Genomic DNA, 22,033 nt, shown 5'->3' with positions numbered 1-22,033 from the left:
AGTAAGTAAGTAAGTAAGTAAGTAAGTAAGTAAGTATAATTTGCATCTTGAATTTGGATCTTTACCAAGCTGGCAGTACTCTGTGCAGTCTCTTCCTACCATCCTGTCCAACATCAATAAGCTCTTTTTCTCATTGGCCACACCCTACAGTGTGCTGTGGGGCTGAGCTGTCGTATTCCCTGGGCTGAGTATGGTAAGGTAGGCAAGGAGTTTGATAAAGGAGACAGGTCCTCAAGAAGGTTGCTTTCTGACACAGGCCTTTTAGCAAGCTGCCTTCCAACCAGTTGTCACCACTTAACCATGAACTAGAGGAACAGCTTGAGATATTTAACTGTTAGTTAAAGATGGACCAATGGCAGAGGCTTTGAGCTGACTGCAAAACACAAAGGTAGACAGGAATCAACAGGATGGCAATACATTCTCTCATGTCTAAACACATCTGAATTTAGGGGCTACAGAAGAGCCACCAAGGAACTGCAAAATCAAAAATCAACAGTTAATGGAATATTATTCATCTCTTTCCCATCTGTTTGCTCAAAAGATAAAGCCTGGACTTGGTACACATGGGTCTGTTTTCATGTCCAGAGCCTGTTGCCCCAATTTTACTTTAGCCCTCAATTAAAAAACTGCCAGGAACAAAATTCAGTGATTGTTTCTTTGTTCTGATCCCTCTTTATCTCTCTTGGCCTCTGTACTATGCCTTATCGTCTTTCAGTAGTTCTGTTTCACTAAAACTTGTTTAGCCTTTCTTCTTGTCCCTTCCTTATCTTTGCTGGGGAGATGTCTTAGCCCTTGGAAACTTTGCCCAAGGACCAAGAATTTGTGCCCTGGGAAGAGAATATTGGCTGTATAGTTCAGAAAGGAAACTAAGTATATGGGAGAAGGGATGAACACTTAAAGTGGATGATTGAGTCGCCATTACTGAGATGCACAGGTAGACAGGACTGAAGGAGGTTTGGAGTCTGTTGTCCAGAGTCCGTCTCCATTCTTGATGCTGAGCTGCTGATGGTTGCCAGGCTCCATTCCCTTTTCGCTGTTTATGCCATGGTGGCAGGTTCATGGTTCCAGGGAGAAGGTGAAACCACTCAAGTCCCAAGTGTTACTGGAATGAGACCACACTGGAATGGCCCCATGCCATTAAAAGGCACCTTGGTGTTTCCTCCGTTGTCTTGCTTTTGGCATTGAAGTTCTTTGGCAGTTCTGAGGAGGAAACCGACACTCACACTTTGCTTGTCAGTCAACAGTGCAGCCCTGATCTCAAAGGAATTCCAAAATTCAAGTTCAAACCTGTCCTTCCCAGTCATTCACACAAATGCCACTCTGTAACTCTTAACCTACTTGTGAAAATGAAACTGAGACACATAGGGAGACAGCTGTCCTTGTCTGTACTTAAAAGGACATCTTTAAAATTTCCAGCTACTCTCTGTTCATTCTTTTCTCATGCTAACGCTTTCCATTTAAATACTACCATTTTCTAAAGTTGTTGTCATCTTCGATAACAGGCTAATTTCTACTCTTTCTTAAGTGTTTAGATTGGTGGATCTCTTCTTGTACTGATTGGTCCCAATGAGTTGGGATGAAAACATTGTCACTGAGCTTGTGAGAGACTTTGTGAATATCATTTTCCCATTGCTCCAGTCATCTGCTAGTTTTTAATGACACCAATGCTGTCCTTGTGAAGGTCACCAGTGATCTTAGCATGACTGACTGCAATATGGCCAGTCTCTGTTTGACCAGCCCAGCATTAGTGGAGCTGACTTCTGCCTCTGTCTCTGCCTCTGTCTAGACATGTTCATTCAGATCTCAGAATTGTACACCCAGCTGCTCATTGGAGGGGTACTTCCCACCACCCCTTCCCTGCCAACGCAGTGCTATGAGTAAGAGCATCAAAATGTCCCCCAAAGAAAGATGATGGAGTCAACTTCTAATCAACCCCCTTGCTAAGTTTAAACATGAGCTGACAAAAGTTCCGGCCTTTGTTACTTGGTTTTAATCTTCATTTACTTTGAGAACAGTGGGAAAAATTGAGAGGCTCATTTCCTCCACTCTGATATAAAACACCTATATTAAAATTGGGTGTTATGTTTTCACATGATGTCTAGTTATCTATAGCTCTTGACATTGTGAATTCAATTTTATTTTAAACACACCTAAAATTTAAATAATTTAATTTATACTTTGCAAAAGCTTCTTTTCCACTTTTATGCTTAATATTTGTAAATGAAACTGCAGAAAGTTCTGCATGTGATGTAAATCTTCTTCATACAGACACACCACACACAATTTTGAGGTGAGCACTTTAATGTGACTCTGTAAACTTCTAGTTTAGATTGATTATTGCAGAAGCATTATCCTAGAAGTATCCAACTAAGCTTGTAAAATCCAGCAACTTGTATTCACATAGAAATATCACCAGGCGAAAGGGGTTTTCTTCTAGTGGAATAACTTAGGTAAAAGGAAGTGATTCAAAGCAGATGAAAGCTGTTTCTACAGAAGTAAAGCCAGATGAAATATTAGCAATTTGATCTAGATTAGCCTATTGTGTATAATGCAATCAATGTGAGGGATGATGAAATTTCCAGGCAGCAAAACAACTGTCAGTGTCCCCCATGGGCTCATGTGCTTGGACATTTGGGCACCAGCTGGTGCCTCTGGTTTGGAATTCTTAGGCGGCGAAGCTTTGCAGAGGAAGTGAATCTCTGGGGTCCAGTCTTCATGCTTCCTGTCAGAGTTCTGACTGTAAGGCACTGTGACCTGTTGCTTCTGATTCCTCTTTGATCAAGCTGATGAAATATAGGGACAGTGGGCAGCAAAGGCACACACCGAGGCAAGCAGGGAGAGGGTGTACATGCACAGGTAACCTCAAAGGCTAACCGACCATCAGAATACATCCATCAGGTAAGTGGGAGTCCATGGGTGTCTATGGACAAGTGTCTCTTTCCGGAGGAGCTCCATCAGGGTTTGCTAGGTGGCGGAACCTAGGGGAAATGCCAATCCCTAGGATTGGGTCTGTTCAGAAAGCTTGGAATTCCGTTAAGCCCACTCCCCATTATATATTAGCTTTAATTGGTGGACCAGAACCTTGTTTCAGTTTATAGGTGCTAGACCTAGAGAAGCAACCATAGACCTTATGAAGAATGTTGCATTTCTTGCGGAGGTCACACATCTGGAGGGAAAGCAGTAGCTAGCTCTTAGGTTAGTATCACTTATCTTGGGCAGGGGTGGCTGAGATTGTTACATAAGTCTAAGGATAGGCACGCATATTTGAATGGCTCCTTATACCACAACATCCCCATCCTCTTCCTCCTCCTCTTCCTATTCTTCCTCCTCTTCCTCCTCTTCCTTTCTTTCCCCCCCTTTCTCATACACATATTAGCATGTGTGATGATTAATATTGATGGCCAACTTGACAGAATCTAGAATCACTTGAAAGACACATCTCTGTGGGTGCCTGGGGAGGATTATTTAGAGCTTAATTGAGGTAGGAAGAGCCTTCTTGGAAGTGAGGTGTGCTGTTCTATTGGCTAGGGTCTCAGGCTTCACAAACAGGAGAAAGCAGGTTGCTGAGCAAGGTGTTAATTCCTTTCCACTGCCCGAGTGTTGATGCCATGTGACCAGCTGCCTCAGTTCCTGCCAACATCATTTTCCAGACCTGATGGGTTGTAACCTCAAACATTGAGCCAAAGTGAACATTTTCTTCTCCCTTGTTTAATTTGCTTAAATCTCCCTTACCTTAATCACAACAATGGAATTGCTTGCATGAGGCATTGATAGGGACACCGGTGAAGGCTGAGGGAGGAGCAATTCACTTGACAGGAACTAGGCATCTGGTGTCCGGTTTGACTAGGCCCCTAGTTGGATCTGCCAAGCCAGGAAGAACATGCCATCTCTCCGGCCACAGTCTCCTTGCAGGTATAAGGCTGAAGATCAAAAGCCCTGAAATTCTCCCCTAGTGCTCAGAGCTGATAATTACAAAGTAGTAGTCATTCTGCAAGTTTGCAATTTTATATTCTCATTTTCAGTTCCATCTGCTTGCTGACCTCACGAATGGAGCCCATTCACTTTGCTTAGCAGTTAAGTTTTCCCCTTTGGTATAACATGAAATTAAAGTGCTGAGAAGCTTCTGTTAGCTCATGTTTGTGGCAGACACAGGAAAGTCCCATCCCTGCTCAGGAAAGACAGTGTGTCTTCTGTTCACTCTGCCTCTCTGTTCACTTTTCTCAAAATGAGGGGGAAGGGGAAATTGTTTTAAAAGCAAATGACATTTTTCTTCTGTCTAAATCGTAGTAGTTTAAAGAAAATTCTAATTTTCCATCCATTTTACTAAATAAAATGAACCATGAGTCACAGGTGCCCCTTAGTTCATCTTTGACAATGAGCTATTTGTAGATATGTCTAGTCAGCCTGATTCCAATCTTACAACTCGAAAATCCCTCTTTCCTTGAACTGGCAAAGCCTTCTGTGAATCCCTGTAACTTTTCATTCCCTTTGTCCAAAGTCTCCAAGGAACAATGTCTGATGGGCAAAGGTTTCTTTTGTAGAATCATATCTTAGTACAGTAAATGAAACTTGAACAAGACTAAAGACTATGAAAAAATCTGATTTTCTTCAAATGCATGAACTAGAAAAAGTTTCCTAGACTAGGTAAGGCCAGTCTCTGAGTTACAACAGTCTGCGCACTGCCTTGGTATTTTCGGCACATTTTGAAATAGTTGGAAACAATCTAACATTGTAATATAGTTGTTCTTTTCTTTTCTTTTCTTTTCTTTCCTTTTCTTTTCTTTTCTTTTCTTTTCTTTTCTTTTCTTTTCTTTTCTTTTCTTCTAGTAAGTAAACCTTTCTGAGTGTCTCCTACACAGAAGTCATGGTATCATTGGGTGTTGTGAATAATAAGAAGACAAGTTTCCAACTCTGACATTCCAGCGCTGACATCCTGGTCCTAAAAGCCAGACTTCTGTCCTGAGTGTCAGTATGTCCTAGAAGTGGCTAAAGACATAATTTGGAAACTTGCCCATGAACTAACCCATTAGAATGAGGGGAGGTTTTCAGACTTAAATCTGAATTTAATAGGCCCTCTCTATGACTTTAAAACACACTCACATTTTAGAACCTTTGATCTAGAGTTGGGATTGGCATACTGTGACCAGAGGCCAAATCTGCTATGTTTTAAAAATATAAATTATTATTAGAACACGATTTGTTTTCATATTATCTAGACTTGCAGCAGAGACTGTCTGACTCACAGAGACTAAAATATTTACTCCCTGGCCCTTGACAGAAAATGTTTGCCAACCCTGATCTCATGCAGAGGAGGTGGCGAGGGCCTGATACTTGGTTCCAGTAGTAAGGCTGACTGCTTCTATCTATTCCTCTCAGGGTCTGCAGAAATCATGTAGTTCATCTGTGTTTCAGTACACTCACCTGTAAGGTGGTGACAGGGACAGGTCCCACCACAGCCAGTCAATGTGAAAGTCAGCTTACGGGCATTCATACCATCACCTAGCCACCAGAGAACACTCTGTACCTGTTTCCTATCAATAACTAAAAGACAATGCATGGATCCTTCACAGTCATAGCCATGGTCCCTTGACGATTACATTTAATTTATCCATCCCCGTCGTCTCGGAGCAAATTCCACATTCTGTCTGTGCATCTTTTGCAGTTCTGTGAAGTAGAAGACAATTTACCTCAAGCAGTGAGTGGAGCAGTATTCCATATTGGCAGATGCTGGAAGATCCCAATATCTTAATATAGTACTCCAGGGTGTGTTGGGGTGACAGGGTTCCCTGGGGGAGGCAGGTTCAGGCAAAAGAAACATGATTGAAGGTTTGCACTGGCATGGTCAGACAACCATATGTGTTGTCACTGAGCTGGGAAGCTGGGATAGAGATATGTGAGCAATGGTCAGAATGCTTTGGTGCTACTCAATGGGAATCCATTCTTGGCCATACTGCCAGCCTCTTCCACTGCTCTCTTTGGTTTCTGAGTAGAGCTGTGAAATTGTGGAGGTGTGTCTATAACCCTGGGACTTAGGAGTCAGAGGTAGGAAGATTCAGTTTGAAGCTAGCCTGCTGTTTAGATGTGTGTGTGTGTGTGTGTGTGTGTGTGTGTGTGTGTGTGTGTGTGTGTGGTATTTGTGAGTGTGTGGTGTGTATGTGTGTGTGTATTTGTGTGTCCTCTCAGGACTGTCACAACCATACATGGCAGTTGATATTTTCTTAATTTTTAAAATAGTTTTTAATTGTATAGAATTGAATTCATGTATGCTACAAAACACAATCATACATAACCCCTATTTCTTCCTTTCAACTTCCCCCTGTATCCATCTCCAATCCCTGCTCCGAACTTCATGTCTTTTTCCTTATTTATATTTATATTAGGATTTCCCAATCAACATATTCTGATTACAGAATATACTTCCTATTTCCTCCTTACCTCCCCTCCTATCTGGATCCATCCTGTTTCTGTGTCTTAGAAAATAAGCAGGCTTCCTAGGGATAATAATAAAGTAAAATAGGATAAAACAAAATGAATGAATTGGAACAGAACAAAACAAGTGAACAGAAGAAAAAGAGTTTAAGAGAAGGCAGGAGAAAAAGATGTAAATGCAGAGACATATTCCTTTGAACATTTGGGAATTCCATAAAAACTGGAAGACATAAAATATATGCAAAACCTGTAAGGTAAAAAGAAGTAAGCAAATAAACAAGCAAGCAAACAAAAGAGTGAATAAATAAATAAACATAAAAATGAAATAAAAAGCCCTGACAGCATTATGAAACAAAGAACCTTTAAAAATGCTATTGAATTCATTTTCTGATGGTCACCGACTACTGGGCCTGGTACCTACTCTTAAGAGTGGATTGTTTGACCAGTCAGTCTTCCTGGAAGAAAAGTAAATTTTTATTTGCAAGTGTCTATCAACTGGAGATAGCTTCAGGACTATACATGGGGGCCTATGCCCACATCTCCTTTTAGCCCTAGGAGGTGATGATTTTTAATAAGCATGCAGAATGCTTGTCAGATTCTCCTGAGAAGCTTTTCTGAAATCCCAGGTCTAGACCTCTTCCCAGGGAGACTGTGTGTATAAGGACAGCGGAGGCTTCCCAAGGTTAAAAAAAGTCTCCAGATACTTCTGATCAGTCCAATTGGTTCAGGTTTATCACCATATCTGCCAAGGTAGGGATGGAGATTAACATCAAATTCCATTGCATGCTTATTAATGTTGACTGTGTTAAGACTTGTAGAAGCAATTTGGTATAGTAGCAAGGGCAAATGGTTTGGAGTGAGAACTATATACTTCTGGATTCCAGAGGATTATGATTTAGATCATAGAGGTCTTTTTGTTTTTCTCTGAATCACATGCTCAGAATTATAAAATGATTTTGCCTGTTGAACTTCAACACCACTGTCACTCACTAAAGATTTCTTGGATCTCAACACCAACACTGAGCCTGCATCTGAGATGTCCATCTTCTGTTCCAAAACCAACTTGTTATCTATCAGTCTCAACAAATACTGACCTCTCCTTTCTAACTCCCATTGGCACAGACAAAGCTTGGGATACCATACTCCCATAACGACCATTCCTAGGTCTCGGCTATTGCTCTGCTTTCCAACATATTGGCACCATCATCAGTTTTGTCTGTGGATGTTTACATTGCATGATGTTCCTAAAAATACTTCTCACAACCTTTCCCCATGACCCTGTTCGTCTTGCCTGTCGGCTGGGTATCTTAGTCAGGGTTTGTATTCCTGCAAAAACATCTTGACCAAGAAGCAAGTTGTAGAGGAAAGTGTTTGTTCAGCTTACACTTCCACATTGCTGTTCACCACCAAAGAAGTCAGGACTGGAACTCAAGCAGGTCAGGAAGCAGGAGCTGATGCAGAGGCCAGGAGGGATGTTACTTATTGGCTTGCTTCCCCATGGTTTGCTCAGCTTACTTTCTTATAGAACCCAAAACTACCAGCCCACAATGGACTGGGTCCTTCCCCCTAGATCCCTAACTGAGAAAATGCCTTACAGCTGGGTGTCATGGCAGCATTTCCTCAACTGAGGCTCCTTTCTCTGTGATAACTTCAGCTTGTGTCAAGTTGGCACATAAAACCAGCCAATACACTGGGTTAATCATCTTCTGGTTGGATTCTATCATTCCCACACCTCCATATACACTGGAGATGCACAGTGATGTGGAGAGAACCCACCAGGTTGAGATGGAATTCATCTTGGGATAACAACCATAACCATCATCTGGAGCCACAGAGGACTTGTAAAAGTGTAGGGTGGCTCCCTGGGAAGTTCACTTTCCTGATGTGCATCACGTTTATTCTGTAATTCCCTTTTGTCTTTTCTTCTTCTTCTTCTTCTTCTTCTTCTTCTTCTTCTTCTTCTTCTTCTTCTTCTTCTTCTTCTTCTTCTTCTTCTCCTTCTCCTTCTCCTTCCCCTTCTCCTCCTCCTCCTCCTCCTCCTTCCTCCTCCTCCTCCTTCCACCTCCTCCTTCCTCCTCCTCTTCCTCCTCCTCCCCCTTCTTCTTCTTCTTCTTCTTCTTCTTCTTCTTCTTCTTCTTCTTCTTCTTCTTCTTCTTCTTCTTCTTCTTCTTCTTCTTCTTCTTCAGATTTATTTATTTCATATATGTGAGTACACTGCTGCTGTCTTCAGGCACACCAGAAGAGGGCATTGGATCCCATTACAGATGGTTGTGAGTCATCATGTGGTTCCTGGGAATTGAACTCAGGACCTCTAGGAAGAGCAGTCAGTGCTCTTAACTGCTAAGCCATCTATCTCTCCAACCCCTTGATTCTTTTCAAACATTCATAGCCATTCTCTGTTCCACAGGAAAATCTTGCTCATGCCTTGTTAGTTAGGAAACCAAAAATCAGGTTTCTTTGTATATCAATAAAGATTCTATTCTCACCTCTGCCTGGTCTCCCTCAGGTAATCCTAGGAGAACCCTGCTGTCTCCAAACACAAATCCTATGGCTTCTTAGCTCAGTAAGGCCTTTGTCCTGGGATTACCTTGTTTTCCTACTACATAGATACTTTGACCCTGTCCATAGATGCATTTCAAGCAATGTAAAACCATCCTCCCAGTGACCCACTTTAAAAAATAGCCCTCTGTGTGCACGTCCCTCCAGCTGCTACAGACTCTTTATTTCTCTTCAGGACAAAACCACTTTAATGAGCTTCCTGCGCTGACTCTCTGTGCTTCCTTTCTTCCCATTAACCCTCTTTATTGAATTATGAAATCTTTTGAGGATTCAGAAAAGGGTACTAATCTAATGAGCATCCACCAAAGCTGTCCTGTTTGATCTTAACATTTTCAATATTTGTACTATTTCTTATTTTTATATTAATGGAGAAACAAGATCACATATAACATTGGTGGCCTTTGTGTACCTCTTTACAACCTTCCCTCTCTTCAGAACTGGAAGTCATAAAATTTAGCATTTATCATGTATGGGCCATTTAGCTATTGTGTATATATCCATAAATTATTCAGGTAAGCTATTTGGGATTAGTTTTTATTAATAAACTGACAGTAGTCTCTATGTCCCCTTGCCCAAATGGTGCAACAGAATGTACAATTTCAACATTGTAAGAATCCCCAAATGCTTTCCCAAGTGATTATAACAAATCACACTTCCAAAGTCTCTGTCTCTGTCTCTGTATCTGCCTGCTCCTCTCTCTCTCTCTCTCTCTCTCTCTCTCTCTCTCTCTCTCTCTCTCTCTCTCTCCCTCTCCCTCTCTCCCTCTCTCTCTCCCTCTCTCCCTCTCTCCCCCTTTCTCCCTCTCTGTTTCCAATATTTGGTGTTAGTTTATATTGCCAGACTGCTCAATTGTGGTCAGTCTGACTGATATTAAATGGCCCCTTGTTTTAATTGGATTTTGTGCTTTTAGGAAGGTTGCATGATAGTATTATGTCTATTAGCCATTCTTTCCGAGTGGGTTGTTGGGGACCGAGAATATATACTGCCTCCCACCTTTTGTTATCTGTGTGCACTGAAAGTTCCCTGGAGCAAGGACTTGCTTTTTAAGTTGTGTATCCTTGCATGGAAGATCTAAACTTTAATGTGGTTTGCTGCATTGATTTTTCTTTATGATTTGTCTTTGTATCTTTTTCTAAGAATTGCTTCCTTAGTCAGAGGTTATATGGATGGCTGCTCGTGTGTTTTCCTAAGTATTTTTAATGTTTTGTTTTTTAATTTTTGCCTTAATCTACTTTGAAGCTATTTGTATGAATGGCTTGAGGGAAGTGACTCAGTCAATATTTCTACATCTGGAGAGTCAGTTGCCTTAGATTGTGTTGTTGAGTCCCTCCTCTCCATAGCAAACCACATGCCACCTTTGTTTAAAGCCTACCTTGGCCATTCATGGACTCTCCATTATGTCGTTATCTTTGTTGGCTCCTGGAGTGATATTTCAGTGTTTTACCTTCTTTAACTGTATAAACACTATTCAATGGCTTGTACCAGCCTTTGTCATTGCCAACAAAAATTTCCCTTTATTTATTATTGTATTATTATCTAATAATTGTCTTTTTCAGCTGCACAGAGAAGGATGATGGATAAAATGATGAATGGTGGATGTGGGGTGTGTTCAGGATACAACATCTCATACAGTTCTTTATGCCAATTCATTCAGGCATGATGAGATTTTCTAAGTTGACTCATGGTGGACATCTTCCAGAATGTTCTCTTTATTCCTTGACTCTGTCTATTTTCATAAGCTTTTGTGCTAAAGACCATTGTATCCTCCATAGTTAAAAGTCCATCCTTTTAAAATCATTATTTCCATGTTTAAGAAAAGTATCCATAAGAAAGATCCTTCTCTTGATTCTTAAATAATATCTATTATAAAACAGGAATGATAGAGGATTGAAATTGTCTTCTTTTTCTTTCTTCCACAGACTATACAGAGACCTAGCCAGAGGTGCCCCCTTCCTTTACTTGGGAACTTACTTACTGGGTAGTTTTGTTAAGGCTCTACATTGGTTCGGGTTGTCATTTCTTCTTTAGTATTTAGAAGCCAAATTTTCAAGGAAGTTATGTAGGTTGCCAGAAGGTTGCTGTTGTGTTAATCTGTCTTAAAAAACGAAACAAAACCTATTTTATGTGACGCATCTTTGCAGTCTGCCATCCCTTACGGTCTACTTCACTAACTTGACACTAAGTTCCATACATACATCTTGCTCTGTTCTTTTTTTCTGACTGTTAGAGCCATATACTGAGCCTGATTCAATTCTTTTACATGTTCATAGCTACGTTTTCCTGTGTTCCTGGATCATAGAAGCGTCACTTGCTGACTTTTCACCAGATCAGACTGTTGGTATGACTGAATGGTAAGCTAATTTTTAATGACATTCTGGGTAGAAATGAGGAAGAGGTTGGAAGCAAGAGGGAAGGCATCCTAGTTAAAAATGAGGCAAAGGTCTCGGCTGAATTGTATCTCTACCTTAGTACTTTGGACAGTAGAATGTAAGGACAATAAGGAAGCACCTTTTGGAATTAGTCTACTGTTACTTACATTCATCCTGATCCCAAACATGACAGGGTACGGCACTTGTGTGGGTTTTCCTTCCATCCTGAAAGTGCACAGAGTGCCTGCAGTGCTGTTTAGTAAACTTGAAGTTAAGAAAGCAGGAAGACAGAGGGGAGGCCCAGGGCCGATGTTTAGGTAGGAAGTTTTGGAATTGTTAAGAGTTTCCTGGTACCCTTCCTCCACAAGAGTCACATTCTCAGATCTGAGGCAGATCAGATGAATGAAACACAACCGGAAACTTGCTAGTTGGTTTCTTTTTCCACAGTGCTTAAACCCAGGAGAAACAATTAAAAGAGGAACGGTGTTATTCATAATCTGGGAGGTTTCAACCTCTCATCCTGGGGAGGGGGACAAGGTGGGATAGTTAACACCAGGATGCTTGGGGAGTGGTGTAGTTAGTTCTTTGATGCTGTGATAAATACCATGATCAAAAGGAGATCGGGGAAGAAAGGGTTTACTTCATCTCCCATTTCTAGTTCATCACTGAGTGAAGTGAGAGCAGGCACTCAAGGTCTGGACCTGAAGGTAGAAACTTAAACAGAAACCACAGAGGAGTGCTGATTACTGGCTTGCTAGCTCTCTGGCTTCTGCTCAACTACCTTTTACACATAGTCCAGGACCATCTGTCTAGGGATGGTACCGCCCACAGTAGGCTGGGCCCTCTATCCTAATCATTAATCAAGAAAAATGCCTCACACATATGCCATTGGCCCATCTTAACTGAGGTTTCATTTTCCCAGGCAACTCTGGTTGTGTAAAGCCGACAATAAAAAACGTGTCAGTTTAGTGAGTCTTTCACATTCAGTTCAGCTTCTCTGGAAGTCCCCTCACAGGCAACCCCGTAGGTTGACTTTACTAACCCTCACGGCTCTTCTCAAGGTTAAGAATACAGAGCTCCTGAGGTTTCTAGGCTTTATTTAAGAGTCCTTTTCACTATCATCCTTGGCTCCTGGCTTATCTCCTGTCACAGAGCAAGATCGTGCCTGTAAGTCAGCTGCCACATGGAGTTCCAAGCAGAACCAGGCAGGAGAGGAAAGAAAAACCCATCACATCCGTAAGCCACTGACAGACAGACCCTCACCCAGTGTTCATGTTGCTGTCCCTAACTGAATAGCACAGCTTCATCTGACTACAGAAAGACTTGTGTGTTAATTTGCTTTGATACTGTTTGAGGAACCATCACTGCTGTCACTATGAGAGGAGGTGTTGGCATTTGGAGTGAGAGAAGCTGACATGCTGAGGTAAGGCAGAAGGTAGAAGTAGAGGGAAGGGGAAGGGCAGAAATGTGTGTTGACAGAGGGGCTACAAGACCCCCGTAGTCTTTATTCCTCACATTTGTTTGAGAAGACATGTCCCCCTTGGCTTAAGTCTACAAAATGCCCCTTTTATTGAATTCAATGTCATTATGCTAAATTTAGTTGGTAAATATTGAAATAAACTAAAGACAGAGAAATTGTGCTTCAATCTGAATACATTTCTTAGACGTATTTCTGAGAGTATTCATGTCACCTCAAAGCTCCACTTCTCAAAGACGGGGGAAGGTAGAAGAACTTAGTTAGTAAATACAGAATATCCTTTTAAAATAAATGCAGCCATCTTTGCTGGTAAACACTCAAGACATATATGAGTCTCAATGTCAGAAAATAACTCCAAGGAAACCCTAAGGATACGTTATCTTTATGCCAGAAACCATCTGCCTTTCCTGAAGATATTCCAAGAGTCATTTAAACTTAGCATTTTTCTTCTTCCTGTTCCATATTTCTAAAAGACAACTTGAACTGCTTTGAGGGCACCAGTTTTATCTTAAGAAAATTGGGTTGCCAAAATGCGTATCTAGAAACCTAACCACACACACACACACACACACACACACGAACCAAAATGCTTATAGATTTCTAGAATGCTTTGATTTCTGGAAATGCAGCTTAAATAAAATGTGATGTGCCACTGGAAGCTTGAAGAATCATCAAACACATCAAGGAAAAAGAAAACTATTGGTAATGACCCGAACCCCATTACAGAGCAGGCTCATCTTCCTGAGTGTGTGTCTGCCTACATCCTGGAGTTAGTTACTGCTGTGGCCTGCGTGCTTAACTAGGCTGCTTCTCTGAATGTGAGTATGAGGTGGGTTGAATTTGAGAGGTCATAGATAAGCAGATCTCACTTGGGGTAGGTGAAGCAGATCACTCTGTGTCAACCATCAGGAACAACCAGGAACAGAGACCTCTGATCAGCCCTGGGAAGCCAAGCAGAACCCAGATAAGACATTAGTCTATAAAAAAGGCCATGCTGGAGGCTGCCTCACACATCCTAGAAGCCTGGAACTTTTAAGGATAGAGAACCTGTACTTTGTATTATATCCAAGTATGCTCTTTCTTGTGTGTGTGATGACAGCTTCTAACCTCCTACAATGTTGTTTTAAAATAAATCTAGGCTCCTTAACACCACTCAGGGAGAGGGCACTGAAGGCCAGAGAGCTTTCTTGGGGCAAAGGAAACCACCCTAAAGGGGCTTTGATGAGTCCCGAGAGACTACAGGAGGCACTGGAAGTTCACACAATCTTCAACCCCTCTTGTTAAAAGTCTTCCCCTTTGACAACATCCATGATAGCCACCATGGTGTAATCTGTGACTGCATCTGTGGCACTTCTGAGTGCCACAGAGTACTAAAACCGAAGCAGCACTGAGCAATACTATGGGGACATCAAGCTTCACTTCTCGGTGCCAGTGTTTAGCTGTGGTAAAATGGGTGGGGTCAGACAATAGTGGGAAGCAGAGTGAAAAAGAAACTATGGAATGGTTACTGTAACATATGCCCAGCTTATCTGCAGGAAACATAACGTAAAGAGGCCACACTGCTTTCTTTTCTTTCTTTCATTTTTTAATCACTGAATAATAAGTCTTGCTACATCTTAGAGTCCATGGTTAGGGAACCTTCCCAGGAAAGCGAACCGTGGTCTACAGCTGTGTCTTCATGTCTCCTGGGGGCCACGCTCTCTTCAGCTCCTTCTTGCTCCCTTCTCTGGGCTTTAGTCAGGTACTGGGAGGGAATATAAAGATAAGACAAAACCGTTGCATTAGTTCAAGGTCATGTGCTGCTTCATGTTTCTGAACCGAATCTGAGGTGAGTCAGGAAATGGATGGCGTTTTTCAAGTCACATGAATCAGCGCCCCAGAATTCATCATTTTCACCAACTGGTTTCTTTCATAGCTTTTCTCAGTTTTGGCCCTGTACCCAGGTTCACCTGAAGCAGTTGTTGTTGTTGGGAGGGGGGTGTGTGGGGAGGGTGAGGGGGAGGGAAAGAAGGGAAGAGGGAGAAGGAGAACTTTGTTGTTGATAACAACAAAACACTCTTGGTAAAATAATAAGCACATTTAGTTAAAAATCTGACTCTTCAAGGTGCCTTTAACGAGAATAGCTTTCTAAAAGGGGGAAGCAAATTCTATTAGGGGGAGGAAATATTTATAAATACTTTAAAATAATTGCATTTCAGAGTGCCTGCTTGTGCTAAGCCTCGGATGTGTTTCGTTTAACTGCTTCTTTCTCCTTTAGTGCTTGTGACTGATATTCCCGATGAGCTGGGTCACGCTGCATGAGAAGACATGAACTCAGAAAAGTTCACGAACTTTCTGCGAGTCAGTAACAAAATCAGTCTGTTTAGAACCACTTCACTCCCAGTGCTTCTCAAACTTCCTAAAGCTGTGACCCTTTACAATAGTTCCTCATGTTGTGGGGACCCCCATCATAGAATTATATCACTGCTGCTTCATAAGTGTAATTTTGCTGTTATGAATTACAATGTAAATATCTGACATGCAGGATATCTGATACGCAACCCCTGTGAAAGGGTCACTCACCAACATAGAGGTTGTGACCCACAGAATGAGAACCACTGCTTTATACCAAGAAAGCACTCTAAACGAGAATTTGGTTTCTGTTCTTGCTTATTAGAGATTTTAACTCATTATCACCAATACGGAATTTTAACAATGGTACAGTGCAGTTTGTAAATAGTAAAATCAAACCTACATCCTGCCCCAGTAACACACATTCACTTCATTTAGTGGGTGAAATTCTAGGTGATAATCCTTATGGTACACAGGACGTATGCCTCCAAGCCAAGAGTGAGTTTCTTTGTCTGCTTGTAAGTTTATGAGACAAGTTATCCCTCAGTGGCCCCAGGCTGGCCTTGAACTCTCAATCTGTCTGCCTCGGCTATCAATGCCATCAGAGTCCTGGGTACACAGGCTTACTAGCCTCACTCCTTTCTTAAAAATAATTTTTTTTAAATGATGTGTTAATTGTTTTTATCAATTGACATTGAGGGAAAAGGACAAGAATTAGTTAAGTAAATTTGAGTCTTAATTTGCCTTTCTTCACCCGTCAGGCTCCAGCTATCCACCTTAAGGCAACAGGGTTCAAGTGTAAGGCTGAGGTCTTCCACTGCCAGCCCCTAGAAGGCCTCCTTCTCCCAAGAGCCTCTCAGGCTGCTGTGCCACGTAGGCAAGAGAAGGGGAATGTTGGGAATGGCGCCAGTTCCCACCCACTTCTGAAGCAGCAGGAGAAGCACAGGAAGCCTATTAAGGTTTCCCTTCAAGATCTGGAAGCCAGAAGCTGCCACCCCAGAGCTGGAAGCCAGCCAAACAACCGTAGTAGATGCTTCCCAAGGAAGGCATCTGGGTTGGAGCCTTACCTACCAGGCTCCACACTTCTAGACACAGCACCCTCACAGGTTGACATAGGACTCTTTCAAAAATGGTTTCACTTAATTCTTTCATTTGAAAGGTGACAGACACAACAAGTCCGTAGCAATTTGAGCTTCTATCCACCTCCTTTTGAATCTATGGTCCTGGATGAGCTGTGATACATTCCAGTTATTATCTGGTCTCTGTTTAGCACTATGGAACCCTCAAAGATGCCCTGAACTGTCACCAGCTCCCCTGTCCCTGACCTGAGCGCATTTGCAAGCTGCCAATACCAGGATGTGAATGTGGCAAACGGAGACATCTTTAGGTCCTGCAGCTAAGAGGGTCATTGATGAAGTTCCTGGTGCAAAAGTATCCCGAAGCCACCAACAAGGCCCGACATGAGGGAAAAACATGAAGGGAAGGGGATCCCACATGGCTATAGGGGCAGGGACCCACCTTTTCTGTCTTTCTTTATCCTGTAACTCTCCCTCTTAGCAACCCTATATGTTGTTTAGAACTTGGTGAGTTGATCACTTCCTTAGAAGGAGAACTGAACAACGTGTCAATAAAACTGCCTTCCAAGATAAACTTCTTGCCCCGATGCTCACTCAGTAAAGTCCCAAGATACTTGCAGAGGTGCCAATTAGCCTAGCTGGGTCTGTCCATGAGGGAACCCTCTTCTAATGCCCATTAGGGCTACTTGGGAACCTCCTACTCTGTTTCCTTGAACGGCAGATTTATTCATTTGTCTGATCTATTCTTTTCAAGAACTAGCTGAGAGCCTTTCCAGGCCCAACTAGCCTGTAAGAATCCGCGGCGACCCCCTCACCACCCCCAACACCCACCCCAGTCTTCTTAAGATGATACAGAAGAACTGAATCTTAAACTCCCACCTTCTTCCCACCCGCGGTCCGCCGAGGGGCACGCACATACCTGGAGCCTAGGCCCGCCTAGCAGACGCCACGTCTCTGGTTTGGGTAGATCTGCCTCTAGCCCTTTATACAGCCCATCCTGCAAAGTAGCCACGTCGGAGCCACCGGACAGGGGGCGGGTAGCCAAAGAAGGTCTCTTCCAAGCGAGGAAGGGAGTCCGTAAAAACTCACCACTTGGGTGAACTTGGACTCAGGAGGCACAGATAGGACTCTTGGGGTGTGGAGAGAGCCCCCCGGGGTGTGTTTGGGGGTCCCATCTCGGGAAGAGGCGGAGCCAGAGGAGGGGCCTAGGAAGGTCAGGGGCGGGTGGGGCGCCTAGTTTGCACGCGGGAGGGGCGGAGTAGGGGAGGTGCAGCGGAGGGGGCAGGGGCAGGGGGGCAGGGGCGGGGCAGGCGCCCTGTTTCCCCGCCCGAGCTCTGGGCCCGCTCACCCAGCTCTAGTCTACTCGCTAGGAAGGCGGCGTCGGCAGCGGCTGCTCACGCTGTGCCCAATCCCGCGCGCGCTGCGCTCCCGCCGCGGGTGGGCTCCTCAGCCTTTGGCTGGCGGTGGCCCCAGCCTTGCAGCGGCGTCTGTATCCCACCTTCCCACTGCGGGGACGTCCCGGCACGTGCAATCCTTCTTTGGGGTGTTCTCGGTTCGCACGCGCGGCTACTAAACAGAGGGTACCCAACTTTGCCATCTCACCGGTTGCCCTCTCTCGGCGCGAGCCTGTTCACTCAGCTGCACAACTGGAGACTCCAGCAGGCAAGCTGGTCCCCAGCCTGGCGCGCTGCGAGTGGAGGATAGCTCTGGAGAAGTAGCCGGGTGTAGTGGTGGTTGCTGCCTCGACTTTCCTCCTGGCGCACTGAAGAGGACCCTTGGAGCAGCCCCGGGCCCCGGGGCGCTGGATGACTAGTAGGAGGAACGCGCCCCGCATCTGGTGAGCTCGCTCCCCCGCAGAGTCCCTGGGTTTCATAGCTAAGACCTTGCGCGTGTGAACTGGACCCGGGGCAGCGTTGGTCCATCTGTGGTTGATGTAGGTTTCAGATAGGGTCACTCTGCAGACACCTGGGTGGGGACAACCTGGCAGAGGCGCGTGCAGGAATAGGACTACGCTCAAAGCGGGGGCGGTCGCAGTGGAGATAGTGCACCGGCTGGAAGTTTGTGTCCTAGCCTTTCCCTGGATCCGAGCGCGGATTGGGAAGGTCCCGGTGTGCAACCAACCAGTGGACAAGCCTGCACCTTGGCCAGCACCCTTCAGGTACGCCTGGATATCTGTGCTCGTACTTTGCGCGAGACCAGGCTCACTTGGTGGGATCTGGAACCGGGTTTCGTGGTTAGAATCGCCTACCTTCCTGCCCGGTGGACTAGGGGACGTGTTCCTGTTTTCTGTACAGGGATTTGCGATGCTCGTGAGAATCTGAGGGTAGTGGGACTAGGGCTCAACTCCGCCAGGGTGTTTTGCTGAGGAAAGCTAAGGCAGGGGTGGCGAAGCTTGGGAACTCATCAGTAGGGTGAGCTCCACTCACGTATCCCCTGTCTGCTAGCACCGCCGCATGCGTTGCATACCCGGGCTCACGGTCTGAGGCCAGGCGAAGATCCGTGCTCAGGATGTTCCGAGGAACTGTTGGCGAGGAGTGATCCCCGGCGATCGTCCCTGGTACTGGGCCCAGCGCAGTTAGGTCCCGGACCCGGCCCTGGTCCCCTCACCCCGGGCCCTGGGCTTTGGCGGGAAGCTCTTTCACCTCGTTTTTTGTTGTTTGTACCTGGATGCGGTTGCCTGGAGTTGGGTTTTAACTTTCCTGCGCCTGCGGCATCTCGGAGATCCCCGGCAGGGGGCGCCAAGAGCGAGCTTTCGGAGAGGATGCCACAGAGCTTGTTGGTGTTTTTGTCCTGGGCAAGTGGGTCAGGGGTCCTAGGCAGCAGTTAAAACATAGATTTTGCTGTGATTTCACCTCAAAGGGAAAAGAGTTGAGAGAAGGATTCTCTTTACCCTGGAGAGCTTTTAGTCTAGTTAAGCGACGGAAAAGTTGGATGGAAGCTGACTATCTGGAAAGGTCTCTTCCTAAGACAAATTTCTACAAACTCCTCAAGGTACACATCTTTCTCCTTTGACAATTGGACTTAACAAGAAGGCAACTGAAACTGCGCGAAAGTATAAGAGTTATGTATAATAGAGAGAGGAGGAGTTATGTATAATAGAGAGAGGAGCACATTGGCTAAAACACTGGGTGTTAAAATTATTGCAGTTTATTTATATTTTTAAAAATAGCTGTGTGTCCAGGCTTATCAGTAAGAGCCCTGTTTTTGAAGAGCAGATTGTTATTAATTACAGAATTCGTCTTTTATAAGAAGACACAGAAAGACAAAACTAGCCCTTAATAGGAAACGTTTTTAATACCCAATTAGGGTCGTTGAATTAATCGCTGATTAATGTCGGGTTTCATGTTTTGCGAGAGGGAGAAGCTCCTCCCTTGGAGTAAAAAGTTCGCAGTTCCACTTCAGATTCTAAGCAGACACCTTCTGTTGTAGATCATTGAAACAACTTTTCTTTTCTGTGTTTACTCCAAGAGAAGTGTGCGTTTCTTTCTGCCCACTCACATTTCTTCTGCCTGCTTGATTTACATGAAAAAGCAGTTCTAAATGTAGTTGTTTGGAGCATAGACTTCTTTTGCCCTGAGTTTGTTTATTGTAAAAAATTTTGGAGACCGTGGCTCACCCAAGATGCTGCCTGTAGTTAGGGTGTGTGCCCATTCAGCTGTGAGGTGGTATCCGCTTTTGTGTCTGTAGTCAATACATACTTTTCCTCACGTGGGGAATGAATGATGCTCATCATGTTATGCCTTTTAAGACGCTGCTAACTCATTTGGTTGTCTTAATGGCCAGCAGCTGCAGGATCCCTGCTGAGAGCAAAGACTTTGGTCTTGTGGGTGGGGAAGCCCGTCTTTGACCAGAGGAAGTATTTAAGGTGTTCTGAATTTGCTGAAAATAAGCTGGTATTTATCCCTCCATGTGTCTATCTCAAGTGACATCCTAGTCATGTCTGCAGAGAATGAAAGAGAGAAATGGAAAAGCACAGAGTAAAATTAGTTGTATTAGTAAAACAATACAAGATGTTCCTGCAAGTTTACCCACGAATCTAGGTTTCTTGGACCAGAAGACCTTGTAGCTACTGGCTTCTCACAGGAAAACCTTCTATGTCCTCATTTTAGCCTCTTGCTAGGGGATAGTTGTTAAAAACAAACAAGCATTTCTCTGTGTTGTATGCTTCTTGCTCAAAATAGATGTCAGTTTCTTGGGGGCCATATCAACTACTGTTCATGCCGGAGAGAGCTACCTAGCTGAACCATTGCATAGTTCCAATTAACTGGATAACGATTTTTATCCAGTTAACTGGATGTCCTTTTTTTCATAAAATCACTGAATCAGAGGCTTTCCAATGACAAAATACAGGAAGGTGGAGGAGGAATGGGCAAGGCTTTGCTAAGAGTCCAGCCAAGGACATCAGACATTCTGTTGGATAAAAGAGTGAACATGGACTCCAGTGTTTGCAAATCAGAACCTCATCCTAAAGAAGAGGCTTGTGTTTCAGATTATGCCATGTGCAGTACAGAACAAATCCATTCTTTCGCATTAAATCCTAGTCAAGTAACTAATTTTTTTAAATGGAGAATTGTACAACCATTGGAGAAAACCATTTCTCCCTATAAATCCGCTATAATTCTTGAATCTAAAATTATACCAAATTAGTGTTATAAAATGTATCTGAAATTGTTGCTATAGTTACCCAGACAAATTGCTTAGGATATAATTATAATACCAAGGTGACAGGTTTTTGTGTTTAATGTTCAATAATGCTTGAAACATAAATTACAGTGTCTAACAAATTGAATTACAACGAAGTATGCAACAAAGCATCCTCTACCTTTCTGCCCACCCTCACCTGCATGCAGATCCGTGTTTATATTCTGCAAAGTTAACTTTGCAGTATCCCCAGATAAGCATGTGTCATTCTCTAAATAGTTTACAGTGTCAATGCTGTTGTCGGCAATATGGAGATTTTCAAAGATGCTCGTTGAGAACTTTCTAAATTAAGATGTAAATGTCTAGTTGAAAATTACTATTTAAAAAAAAACAAAAACAAAAAAAACCCTCTACTACCCTGAAGCCATAATCTGACATAGATAGTGTGCTCTGCTGTTTGTAGTTCCCGTAAATTAGAATAAGAGCATCATGGAGAAAGGTATAAGCTCTTTGGGTAACAGTTTGAAGATGGAGCTGGTATACTTGTAAATAAGTTTATTTTTAGGTATTTACATAAATTGCATGTGTGTGTGTGTGTGTGTGTGTGCGCGCCCGCGCGCGTGAGTGTGTGTGGTGTACACGATCCAATGTCCCTGTGAGGGTCACACGGCAGCTTGTGTGTCTGTCCTTCCAACATGTATTTGAGAGCCAAATTTGGGTCATTAGGTTTGGTCGCAAGTGCTTTACCAACTTTATCATCCCACTTTAGGGTACTGGTGATCCAAGTACACGAAATCTGTTTTTCATAGTAAGAAAACAGAGGAAAGAAAACTAATCTTAGGATACATTCAAAGTGTGTGCTCTTGGTAAGTCTGTCCAAAATGCTCTTTGGTTCACAGTTTAAGCAAGCTGGAGCACAACAAACCAAAAGCTTGATCCAAGAGAAGATATTGAGTCCTGAGTAATTTATTTTAGCGCACTGATATCTAGGGTCAATGCTTCAGGGGACTCAAGCAGTCATTGGAACACTTTGTCCAAAGTATGGTTGTCATATTCTCTTTTCTTCTTCCTTGGTCCAAAATTTATGGTTGTTTGATAAGAGCAAAGATGTGTGCGCTTTATTCCCATGCCCGAGTTCTCCAATGTTTTCA

The 22,033-nt window shown here is 43.5% G+C and overlaps 1 protein-coding gene, 1 long non-coding RNA gene and 1 other non-coding gene across 4 annotated transcripts in view; 1 reads left to right on the top strand and 2 right to left on the bottom strand.

Moving 5' to 3' along the window:
* Nucleotides 1-14,401: 14,401 nt before the first annotated feature.
* On the bottom strand, nucleotides 14,402-17,504 carry LOC116897045. Its single transcript, XR_004387390.1, has 3 exons — nucleotides 17,161-17,504; nucleotides 16,684-16,764; nucleotides 14,402-14,578 (listed from the first exon to the last, which is right to left on the bottom strand). It is a non-coding gene; the product is annotated as an uncharacterized LOC116897045 (long non-coding RNA).
* Nucleotides 14,662-14,731, bottom strand: LOC116897630. Its single transcript, XR_004387610.1, has one exon. It is a non-coding gene; the product is annotated as a small nucleolar RNA SNORD123 (small nucleolar RNA).
* A 76-nt stretch (nucleotides 17,505-17,580) lies between the features above and the next one.
* Nucleotides 17,581-22,033, top strand: part of Sema5a (semaphorin 5A) — a 433,267-nt gene continuing 428,814 nt past the window's right edge. For both annotated transcript variants that reach the window (XM_032898665.1, XM_032898666.1), the window contains exon 1: nucleotides 17,581-18,078. The gene's annotated coding sequence lies outside the window, so the exon portion shown is untranslated. The remainder of the gene's footprint in view (nucleotides 18,079-22,033) is intronic.

The sequence above is a fragment of the Rattus rattus genome, chromosome 3, assembly GCF_011064425.1.
Source record: "Rattus rattus isolate New Zealand chromosome 3, Rrattus_CSIRO_v1, whole genome shotgun sequence".
Lineage (NCBI taxonomy): Eukaryota > Metazoa > Chordata > Mammalia > Rodentia > Muridae > Rattus > Rattus rattus.
This window is presented reverse-complemented; position numbering and strand designations above follow the sequence as displayed.